The sequence below is a fragment of the Neoarius graeffei genome, chromosome 9, assembly GCF_027579695.1.
Source record: "Neoarius graeffei isolate fNeoGra1 chromosome 9, fNeoGra1.pri, whole genome shotgun sequence".
NCBI classification, from domain to species: Eukaryota; Metazoa; Chordata; class Actinopteri; order Siluriformes; family Ariidae; genus Neoarius; species Neoarius graeffei.
The window spans coordinates 33,596,010-33,608,431 of record NC_083577.1 but is presented as its reverse complement, the minus strand read 5'-3'; positions in this window follow the sequence as shown (position 1 = coordinate 33,608,431).

Below are 12,422 nucleotides of genomic sequence, written 5' to 3'. Positions count from 1 at the left end.
GTGGCTGCGCACTACCACCCCAGGGCGTCTCAATGTGGTGCTCTATGAGGTCAGTGCGACCGGGCAAGGGCGAGAACACGTCCAAAAACTCGGTCTGTAACTGGGCAACCAATGCGAGTTGGGTTGGGGAGAGGTGGTCTCCACAGGGGACCGGAGAGGTACGTGATGCCAATGCTCCCTTTTGAACCTCTGGCCCCAGCTCCGCCTTCTCCGGAACCACCGACACCAAGGCCATGGGGACCTTCTCGTTCCAGAGTTTGAGCAGATTGAGGTGGTAAATCTGTAGCGCCCCACCCCTGTCCGTTCGTCTCACCTCATAGTCGACGTCCCCGGCTCGCCTTGTGACCTCAAAGGGTCCTTGCCACTTGGCGATCAATTTGGAGCTCGATGTGGGCAACAGTATGAGTACTTTATCTCCTGGTGCAAACTCCCTAAGGCGCGTACCCCTGTCATACAGGTGGGTTTGCCGTTCTTGGGCCTGCCACAAATTCTCCTGGGTTAGGTGTGTGAGGGTGTGGAGTTTTGCACACAGGTCAATAACGTATTGAATTTCATTTTTACTTGGTGAAGGTCCCTCCTCCCAATTTTCTCACAGCACACCTAGAATGCCACACGGCTTACACCCATATCACAATTCGAACGGGGAGAACCCCGTGGAGGCTTGGGGGACCTCTCGCACTGCAAATAACAAGGGTTCGAGCCATTAATCCCAATTACGTGCATCCTCGCTTATGAATTTTTTAATTATATTTTTGAGGGTGTGATTGAACCGTTCAACTAAACCGTCCATTTGTGGGTGATAAACGCTGGTGCAGATCGGCTTAATTCCGAATAACCCATACAGTTCGTTCAGTGTACGTGACATAAACGAGGTGCCTTGGTCAATCAGAATCTCTTTTGGGATTCCAACTCGGGAGATGACGCAGAAGGGCGCTTCCACAATACTTCGTGCTGAGATATTGCGAAGAGGCACTGCTTCTGGGTATCGCGTTGCATAGTCCACCAGAACTAAAATAAAGCGGTACCCTCGTGTTGACCGATCTAATGGCCCGACGAGATCCATCCCAATTCTTTTGAACGGGGTCTCGATTAATGGGAGAGGGCGCAAAGGCGCTTTTGGTATGGCCACGGGATTTACTAACTGGCATTCGTGGCATGCCATACACCACCTACGGACATCGCCGCGAATCCCTGGCCAATAGGACCGGGCCATTATTCAGGCTAGTGTCTTATTCTGCCCTAAGTGTCCAGCCATGGGATTAAAGTGAGCCACCTGGAATACCAATTCCCGGTGGCTCTTTGGAATCAAAAGCTGTGTGACTTGCTCTTTAGTCTGAGTGTCCTGTGTCACTCGGTATAATCTATCCTTCATAATAGAAAAATAGGGGAAGGACGGGTGGCGTTTGGCTGGAGCGTTTGACCATCGATTATTCTCACTTGGTCAAACGCATGCCGCAGAGTCTCATCTCGCGACTGCTCTAACAGGAAATCCGCAAGGGATTCCCCGAGAGAGGGAGGAGGAGCCTGCTGCTCCTCACTCTGACGCAGAGATGATGTAGACGGCTCTGTGACAGCTGATCCCGCCAATGCAACGCCGGGACTGCCCCCTGCTGAACTATGGCAGGACCCACTCTTCACTAAATGGCTCATTACCTCCCTGAATCCCGGCCAATCAGTCCCCAAAATTATCGAGTGGGTGAGGCGAGGATTAACCACCACCTTTACTCTCAATTTTTCCCCTCGGAAAAGAATGTGGATCGACACTAAAGGGTAGTTGTGAACATCCCCGTGCACACACAACGCCTTCACCCCCTGTGCTCCCCCCAATGCCTCATCTTGCACCAGGCTTTGGTGAATTGAGGTCTGATTACAGCCAGAGTCCACCAACGCCTGATATGTATCCCCTTGGATACTCACCGGTATGCGATACGCTCCGGCCCGATCGAGGGCAGCTCCTGGCACGTCGGGGATCCGAACCACAGCGCCCACTTCCATTGCTGAGCACTGCTGTTGGAGGTGGCCAGACTCCCCGCAACGCCAGCAAACTGGCCCGGGCTTCCTCTCTGCACCAGCACTCTGGGGCTCACTCACCTGAGGGGGGGAAGAGACAGACACAGAAGGGAAAAATGGGAGGGCACTGCGGGTGCGACGGGCCGGCTGGGATGGGGCCGGCCCCCGTATCCGCGGTGGGGGAACGGGGCGAGGACGAGACACAGGAGGAGAGGGGGAGAGAGAGAGAAGAGAGGAGAGGGAAGAAGAGGATGTCCGCTGTCCTGCCGTCGGAACAGCTGCCAAATGGTCCTCCGCCAGCTCGATGGCCTGATCCAGCGACGCCAGGTGGTGGCACTGGACCCACTCTGCGGTCCCCTCTGGTAGGCGGGCGATGAACTGCTCCAGTACCACCTGATCGATGATTCCCTCGGCGTCACGGTTGTCGGCCCTCAACCACCGCCAGCAGGCATCCCGGAGCTGCTGGCCAAACGTGAACAGCCGGCCGACTTCTTCCAGGCGCAGAGCGCGGAAGCGCTGTCGCTGCTGTTCGGGGGTGCACCCCACCCGCTGGAGGATGGCCCGGCGAACTTCTGCGTAGACCAGCCGGCGGTCAGCGGGGAGCTGTAGCACGGCCAGCTGCACCTCGCCTGTTAGCAGGGGTAGGAGGCGTGCCGCGCGCTGTTCCACTGTCCAGCCCGAGGCCTCTGCTGCCTGCTCAAAGAGCATGAGAAAGGCCTCGGGGTCGTCATGCGGGCCCATCTTAGTTAGGGTGAGGGGAGAAGGGCCCGTAGCGGTGGAGGTGGTGGACCCCGCCGACGCGAGGAGGTGCTGGAACGTCTGTTGATCTTCCTGCTGCGCCAACACCAGGGCCTCGACCCGGTGCTCTTGCTCCTTCCGGAGGGCGACTAGTGCCTGGTGCTGGCTCTGCTGGGCCGTGGCGAGGGCGTGGATCAGGTCTGCGAAGGGGGAGGACTCCATGGGGCTGTTCTTTTCCTGTTCTCTGTTCCCGGGTTTCAGCACCACTGTGGCAGTTCGTATGAGTGGGAGGAGCACAGAAAGACGGCAGGCCAGAATTAAGTTCAAAAACTCTTTTATTTTGCACTTTTCAGTCGCAATATAACTCTCCCAGCCACACACACACATGCGCACACACACAAGTCGTCTGGTTGGGGAGAGAGCTCTCCCTCTGCTCTCGCTCTCTCTTTAAATAGGGCGTGGTCACTGGGGAAGACACACAAACACACGTTAATAGACCTCAGGTGCAGTGATTCTGCCACTTACCTTCCCTGACTCCGCCCTCCGGTCACAGACCGATGCTTGACCACGCCCCCGCTGCCACAACGACTTATAGTTGTCCTGTGCACAGATTCTCCCACCTGAGCTGTGGATTTCTGCAGCTCCTCCAGAGTGATCATGGGCCTCTTGGCTGCTTCTCTGACCAGTGCTTTCCTTGGTCGCTCTGTTAGTTTAGGTGGACAGCCATGTCTTGGTAGGTTTGCAGTTGTGCCATACTTTTTCCATTTTTGAATGATGGATTGAACAGTGCTTCTTGAGATGTTCAGAGCTTGGGATATTTTTTTATAACCTAACCCTACTTTAAACTTCTCCAGAACTGTATCCCTGACCTGTCTGGTGAGTTCTTTGGTCTTCATGATGCTGTTTGTTCTTCAGTGTTCTCTAACAAACCACTGAGGCCTTCACAGAACAAGTGTATTTATGCTGAGAGTAAATTGTACACACAGTAGGACTCTGTTAACTAATTAGATGACTTCTGAAGGCAAATTATTGCACTGGATTGTATTTAGAGGTATCAGATTACAGGGGGCTGAATACTAATGCACACCACATTTTTCAGATTTTTATTTGTTTAAAATTTTGAAGACCATTTATCATTTTCGTTTCACTTCACAATAATGTGCTCCTCTGTGTTGGTCTATCACATAAAATCTCAATAAAAAACTTTTAAGTTCATGGTTGTAAGGTGGAAAAATGTGAAAAAGTTCAAGGGGTATGAATACTTTTTCAAGGCACTGTATATCATGCCACAGTGGAGAGATTTGCTATGAGGATATTGATGATACCACTTGCTATTTGGGTAGACCAAGAGTTGTTAACAATGCAGAGTATGATCCAGGTGCAAACTATTTCAGCAGATCAATTCATGTACTTGTAAAAAAAAATAAAATAAATAAAAAATACAATAGTTGAGATTATCAAATTATGAAAAAAATGGCCAGACTTCAGTTACTTCTGTTTTCATAACACAATCCATCACAGCTTCTGGTTCAGGTTTATGCAATCACATGCATTTTTGTAAACTATTTAGTTGTAAGTTTGTCATCAGCAGACACTAGCTACTAGTGATGCGCAGATCGACCCATAGCCCACGGATATCCGCGGGTTGACCCGCGAGTCAGGCGGATTTGGGTATTAATTTTTCTAAATAGTGCGGGTGCGGGCGGGGCAGGGCGGGGCGGGTCAGAAATAGCGAAAATTTCTCTCATACATTTCTCAGTTGGGAATTTTATGAGATATAGGTGCAATAAACATTTTGCATTATAGATGTTCTAAATCGCATGCAACAATCTATGACTGTTACAAGTGCAGACCTGCAGTATCTTGCACTCAAAGCTCTCACACGTACTGTTCTCAGTCTGGATAAACGGAGGTATTAGATGTCTATCTTGGGTTTTCTTCTCACATTTTATTCTGTATTCTGTGTTCTGTAATATTTTTTCCTTTTGAAATGGAGATATAAATTATGTAGCCTACTGGCGTAGTTTCCCTGGAATGGGAAGACATGCCGGATCTTATAGAGCCAGATGAAGTACAGCGTTATATGCAGTCACACTTCAGCCTTGATGAATGTAATGAAGATGTCCTTGGCTTTTGGGGGGCTCATTGTCACGATTTCCCTCTTATGTCGATGCTGGCAAGAGCGGTGCTTTGCATTCCTGCAACCAGCGCTTCGAGCGAGCGTGCGTTCAGTTCGGCAGGTCGCGTGTTGGAAGCGCGCCTAAACCCAGGGACGGTGGATGCCATTCTCTTTCTCCATAGCGCTTCCAAACAGTTGTCATAAATAGCCTACAATCGGCCAGTTTTTTTTTTTTCAGTTTTGTAGTTTTCAATTTGTAGGATAACCTAGTTTGGCGAAATACCACGGTTATTAAATGGGCAAAATTGCACGAAAAGACCTACAAAAGCTATATTTGTCAGATCTGATGTTTAAATCGTTTGAGTCAGTTACTGTTGAAAATTAGTGTTTTGCGATACAAGGGATCTTGTGTCTGTGTGCGCAAGAGAGCAGTCTTTCATCCAATGTTTCACAATCCTTCAATAAAGAATGGTGTAAAATCCATCTTTCAGTTTCTTTGTTGCTGTTTGATACACAATTAATGTTTCCCTAAAAACGTGAATTCAGCGCATACCCTTATCGTTTTGATTAGTGTTACAAATTAATCCCCCCCCCGCCCTTTCCCCCTCGGGTCGGGTCGGATTTGGGTCACAATCCGAACATATTTTTGCGGGTTGGGCGGGGCGGGTTGGAAGTCCGCACGGGTCGGGTTGGGGCGGGTGTTAAAAAAAAGCCGACCCGCGCATCACTACTAGCTACAATTCTAAAGATCAACTCAAAACTCAAAAGGGGTGAGTTTTAACAGACTTGTACATTTTTTTAAATTTTATCTTCCTTCTCTGGTCAGATTTATTTCTACCACTGTCAAATTTAAAGTAGATGTGCATTATTTACTGTCAAATTTAAAGTAGATTGCATTACCATGACATCCACCATTTAATACGGGTTTCCTCACATGAACTGCTCGCTTCAGGTCCTTCCACAACATTTCGATTGGATTAAGGTCAGGACTTTGACTTGGCCAGTCCAAAACATTAACTTTATTCTTCTTTAACCATTCTTTGGTAGAACGACTTGTGTGCTGAGGGTCGTTGTCTTGCTGCATGACCCACCTTCTCTTGAGATTCAGTTCATGGACAGATGTCCTGACATTTTCCTTTAGAAATCGCTGGTATAATTCAGAATTCATTGTTCCATCAATGATGGCAAGCCATCCTGGCCCAGATGCAGCAAAACAGGCCCAAACCATGATACTACCACCACCATGTTTCACAGATGGGATAAGGGTCTTATGCTGGAATGCAGTGGTTTCACAATCCATCCATTATCTGTAGCCGCTTATCCTGTACAGGGTTGCAGGCAAGCTGGAGCGGTGGAGCCTATCCCAGCTGACGATGGGCGAGAGGTGGGGTACACCCTGGACAAGCCACCAGGTCATCGCCGGGCCAACACATGGAGACAAACAACCATTCACACTCACATTCACACCTACAGTGGTGCTTGAAAGTTAGTGAACCCTTTAGAATTTTCCATATTTCTGCATAAGTATGACCTAAAACATCATCAGATTTTCACACAAGTCCTAAAAGTAGATAAAGAGAACCCAGTTAAACAAATGAGACAAAAATATTATATTTGGTCATTTATTTATTGAGGAAAATGACCCAATATTACATAACTGTGAGTGGCAAAAGTATATGAACCTTTGCTTTCAGTATCTGGTGTGACCCCCTTGTGCAGCAATAACTGCAACTAAATGTTTCCGGTAATTGTTGATCAGTCCTGCACACTGGCTTGGAGGAATTTTAGCCCATTCCTCCATACAGAACAGCTTCAACTCTGGGATGTTGGCGGGTTTCCTCACATGAACTGCTCGCTTCAGGTCCTTCCACAACATTTCGATTGGATTAAGGTCAGGACTTTGACTTGGCCATTCCAAAACATTAACTTTATTCTTCTTTAACCATTCTTTGGTAGAACGACTTGTGTGCTGAGGGTCGTTGTCTTGCTGCATGACCTACCTTCTCTTGAGATTCAGTTCATGGACAGATGTCCTGACATTTTCCTTTAGAATTCACTGATATAATTCAGAATACATTGTTCCATCAATGATGGCAAGCCGTCCTGGCCCAGATGCAGCAAAACAGGCCCAAACCATGATACTACCACCACCATGTTTCACAGATGGGATAAGGGTCTTATGCTGGAATGCAGTGGTTTCCTTTCTCCAAACATAGCGCTGATCATTTAAGCCCAAAAGTTCTATTTTGGTCTCATTCATCCACAAAATATTTCTCCAATAGCCTTCTGGCTTGTCCACGTGATCTTTAGCAAACTGCAGACGAGCAGCAATGTTCTTTTTGGAGAGCAGTGGCTTTCTCCTTGCAACCCTGCCATGCACACCATTGTTGTTCAGTGTTCTACTGATGGTGGACTCATGAACATTAACATTAGCCAATGTCAGAGAGGCCTTCAGTTGCTTAGAAGTTACCCTGGGGTCCTTTGTGACCTCGCTGACTATTCCATGCCTTGCTCTTGGAGTGATCTTTGTTGGTCGACCACTCCTGGGGAGGGTAACAATGGTCTTGAATTTCCTCCATTTGTACACAGTCTGTCTGACTGTGGATTGGTGGAGTCCAAACTCTTTAGAGATGGTTTTGTAACCTTTTCCAGCCTGAAGAGCATCAACAACGCTTTTTCTGAGGTCCTCAGAAATCTCCTTTGTTCGTGCCATGATACATTTCCACAAACATGTGTTGTGAAGATCAGACTTTGATAGATCCCTGTTCTTTAAATAAAACAGGGTGCCCACTCACACCTGATTGTCATCCCATTGATTGAAAACACCTGACTCTAATTTCACCTTCAAATTAACTGCTAATCCTAGAGGTTCACATACTTTTGCCACTCAGAGATATGTAATATTGGCTCATTTTCCTCAATAAATAAATGATCAAGTATAATATTTTTGTCTCATTTGTTTAACTCTCTTTATCTACTTTTAGGACTTGTGTGAAAATCTGATGCTGTTTTAGGTCATATTTATGCAGAAATATAGAAAATTCTAAAGGGTTCACAAACTTTCAAGCACCACTGTACAGTCAATTTAGAGCCACCAATTAGCCTAACCTGCATGTCTTTGGATTGTGGGGGAAACCGGAGCACCCGAAGGAAACCCACACAGGCACAGAGAGAACATGCAAACTCCACATAAAGGCCCTTGTCAGCCGCTGGGCTCAAACCCAGAATCTTCTTGCTGTGAGGTGACAGTACTGACCACTACACCACTGTGCTGCCCCGCATTTAATAATCATATATATTAAAATTTACTGAAGGAGCTAAATGGCATTTGGTTCTATCAGGTCTATGCCAGTCATAATGGGTACAGGTAAGGTACAGGTTACTGCCAGAGTTATCATATTGTCCCTAGTTTCCTTCCTTTTTATTATTCACCTGGTTTCATGAAAAGCAGATTTATCTATCTTGAAACTGGAATGTGAACTGGCTTAGTGCTCAGATAAACCACTTAAAGAGATGTAGTATTCATTGCTGCTCTCTGTTTAATTATTTCAAAATGCATGACAGCTTGCTTTTGTTATTCTTGGCAGCCTTTCTCTAAAGCCTAGTAGTCCTCTGGGCACAATGTAAAGTTGTATTACAAAGCAAGGCATGTGGGAGAAGTAAAGTCCCTAAAGCAGAGGGTGTACTTAGGGCATTGTCATCCTAGCACATATAATTACCCTTCAGATGAGATCTGAACTTGAGTAAGGCTTTGATTTGGAGAGTCTATCAGGACCAGGACCCTCCTGACATGTAATCTTAGTCATCAGACACTAGAGAAGATTGCCCTTCCATTCTGTGGAGTAGAGTTTATGTATTAGTAAACAATGCCTGGTTGAAGATAGTGCTGTATCACTGTAATGGACATGGAAAATGATGGACTTGGTAATGATAAGTGAGTTCTCATAGACTCCTGCTGCCCAGAAATACCAGACTCTTGGCAAGCAATATTCCCAGAATAGCCATAAAATCTATTTTTATTCTCTAATGGAAACATCACCCAAAGGTCCTATGAGTAGCTTGTCTGTAGCTTGTCTCAAGCCTATAGCAGTTTCAAATGCAGTGGGTCAAATTAGTCTAAAGAAATACTTGAACTGTTTTCCTCCCTGTTGTCCCTGGTGTTTTTGCTTATATAGACTATGACCTTTAAAAGATCATTAAGGGTAAACTTGGCTCACATTTCCCTCGGAATGATGCAACTCTCTTGTGCACATAATCATTTTTTCCTGTCCATACAGTCTGCAATACACTGACTGGGCTTAATTGCACTTGGGCTTCTCAGATATACAGGCCTGTTTCTATTTCAATATGTATTGCATGTTTTTTTTATTTATTATTCTGCATTAATCATGCTAAAGAAGAAGACTGAACAAATCCAATGCTGACTTCACTTTACATGTTTCCATGGTATGTCCATGTGTATGTATTGTGTGTATGAGTATCATATGTTTTGTGTGATTGTTATGTAAAGACATGACAGGGATGTCCTGTTATAGAAAAATAACCAGCAGCAGAGTGGCATGATGTGTTACCACCACAAAGTTGATTATTTCCCAAAAACAGCATATTGCTGGGTTTCACGTGACGTCACATCGGCCTCATTAGTTATTCAAAACTTTCGCTGGTGGTCTACCAAAGCTCAGTTGACAAAGTGTTTGTTTGGAGAAGGTATATTGCTCGCATGAAAAATGCCTGACGCTTGCATTATTTTAGGTTGTTGGAATGGATCAAACCATGTGAACCTAATAAAAAAGGGTGAATGAACACAGGATTTCACAAAAAGACGTCAAGAAAGGTGGCTTTTGAACCTCTCACTGAAATCGAAGGGAGCCGAGTCGAAGCATGCTCGAGTTTGCAGTGATCACTTCGTGAAAGGTTTGTATATCCCTCTCAGCTATGTCGTTAGTGTTTTCCAAGTACTTTTCTTGCTATATGCCATTATTTTACAGTTTTTTTTTAATCACGAAACACTAAAGTCCCCAGCTGTTTCTTTGTTTACTCCTCACGCCTCACAAAGTCCATATGCATGAAGGTTGCGACAAAATTCTTACCCAGCCATAGAGTTACAATGCGCCGTGATTACTTCTCCGTCTTCTTTAACTAAGATCCGGTCTTTAAAGAGGTTTCTGATGATCTTTGTGGATGATTTACAGTGGTGCTTGAAAGTTTGTGAACCCTTTAGAATTTTCTATATTTCTGCATAAATATGACCTAAAACAGCATCAGATTTTCACACAAGTCCTAAAAGTAGATAAAGAGAACCCAGTTAAACAAATGAGACAAAAATATTATACTTGGTCATTTATTTATTGAGGAAAATTATCCAATATTACATATCTGTGAGTGGCAAAAGAATGTGAACCTTTAGGATTAGCAGTTAATTTGAAGGTGAAATTAGAGTCAGATGTTTTCAATCAATGGGATGACAATCAGGTGTGAGTGGGCACCCTGTTTTATTTAAAGAACAGGGATCTATCAAAGTCTGATCTTCACAACACATGTTTGTTTGAGATCAAGCGTGTGCGTGTGTGTGTGTGTGTGTGTGTGTGTGTGTGTGTGTGTGTGTGTGAGAAAGTGTGTGTGGAAGTGTATCATGGCACGAACAAAGGAGATTTCTGAGGACCTCAGAAAAAGCGTTGTTGATGCTCATCAGGCTGGAAAAGGTTACAAAACCATCTCTAAAGAGTTTGGACTCCACCAATCCACAGTCAGACAGATTGTGTACAAATGGAGGAAATTCAAGACCATTGTTACCCTCCCCAGGAGTGGTCGACCAACAAAGATCACTCCAAGAGCAAGGCGTGTAATAGTCAGCAAGGTCACAAAGGACCCCAGGGTAACTTCTAAGCAACTGAAGGCCTCTATCACATTGGCCAATGTTAATGTTCATGACTCCACCATCAGGAGAACGCTGAACAACAATGGTGTGCGTGGCAGGGTTGCAAGGAGAAAGCCACTGCTCTCCAAAAAGAACATTGCTGCTTGTCTGCAATTTGCTAAAGATCACATGGACAAGCCAGAAGGCTATTGGAAAAATGTTCTGTGGATGGATGAGACCAAAATAGAACTTTTTGGTTTCAATGAGAAGTGTTATGTTTGGAGAAAGGAAAACACTGCATTCCAGCATAAGAACCTTATCCCATCTGTGAAACATAGTCGTGGTAGTATCATGCTTTGGGCCTGTTTTGCTGCATCTGGGCCAGGATGGCTTGCCATCATTGATGGAACAATGAATTCTGAATTATACCAGCGATTTCTAAAGGAAAATGTCAGGACATCTGTCCATGAACTGAATCTCAAGAGAAGGTGGGTCATGCAGCAAGACAACGACCCTAAGCACACAAGTCGTTCGACCAAAGAATTGTTAAAGAAGGATGAAGTTAATGTTTTGGAGTGGCCAAGTCAAAGTCCTGACCTTAATCCAATCGAAATGTTGTGGAAGGACCTGAGGCGAGCAGTTCATGTGAGGAAACCCACCAACATCCCAGAGTTGAAGTTGTTCTGTACAGAGGAATGGGCTAAAATTCCTCCAAGCCGGTGTGCATGACTGATCAGTAGTTACCAGAAATGTTTAGTTGCAGTTATTGCTGCACAAGGGAGTCATACCAGATACTGACAGCAAAGGTTCACATACTTTTGCCACTCACAGATATGTAATACTGGATCATTTTCCTCAATAAATAAATGACCAAGTATAATATTTTTGTTTCATTTGTTTAACTGGGTTCCCTTTATCTACTTTTAGGACTTGTGTGAAAATCTGATGATGTTTTAGATCATATTTATGCAGAAATATGGAAAATTCAAAAGGGTTCACAAACTTTCAAGCACCACTGTACCTGAGAGATAAGAGCCAACACAAGTGAGAATCAAGCGAACTGTTGTTTGTTTACACTCCAACTTGCAGTGCTTCGTTGTAAAGACGCGAATGAAAAGGTTAAAAAAAACATACTTACACAGGCAAAAACAATACAGGATTCATTCGGCAGTGACTTGATAGCGAGGTCCTTTACCCAGCCACATACAAAAAAGTTGTAGGCCTCCATACTCTTCCACACTTTCATCTGTTTTGTGGTGTAGAAGGACGTCTGCAACACCAGATAGTTCGAGATGTCGGGGAACTCGACTGAAGGGTAGTTTTCAAGATCGTATGACAAATCCTTCTTTCCCAGACTGTAGGGGTCGATTCCATTGCACACAGCAATCTTCTGAATATATCTAAAGTGAGCAGTGGCTTCTAGATTATGAGCGTACTCTGATAAGTTATCGCTAGTTGTTTGCACTACAGCAACCGTTTTGGTTTGCTAGACCACCAGCTGTTTTACCGGAAGTGAAATCACTAAGAAAAGTCACGTGACTGAAACCCAAGAATATGGAAAGGTTTTATTCCTCTTATACACATCAATTTGTCAACAATTACAATTATCAGTTTATAGTTACATTTAATGCTGTGAAATATCCATGAAACAAGTTAGTTCCTGTTATCATTTAAATTCTGAAGACAGTCTGAAGTCCT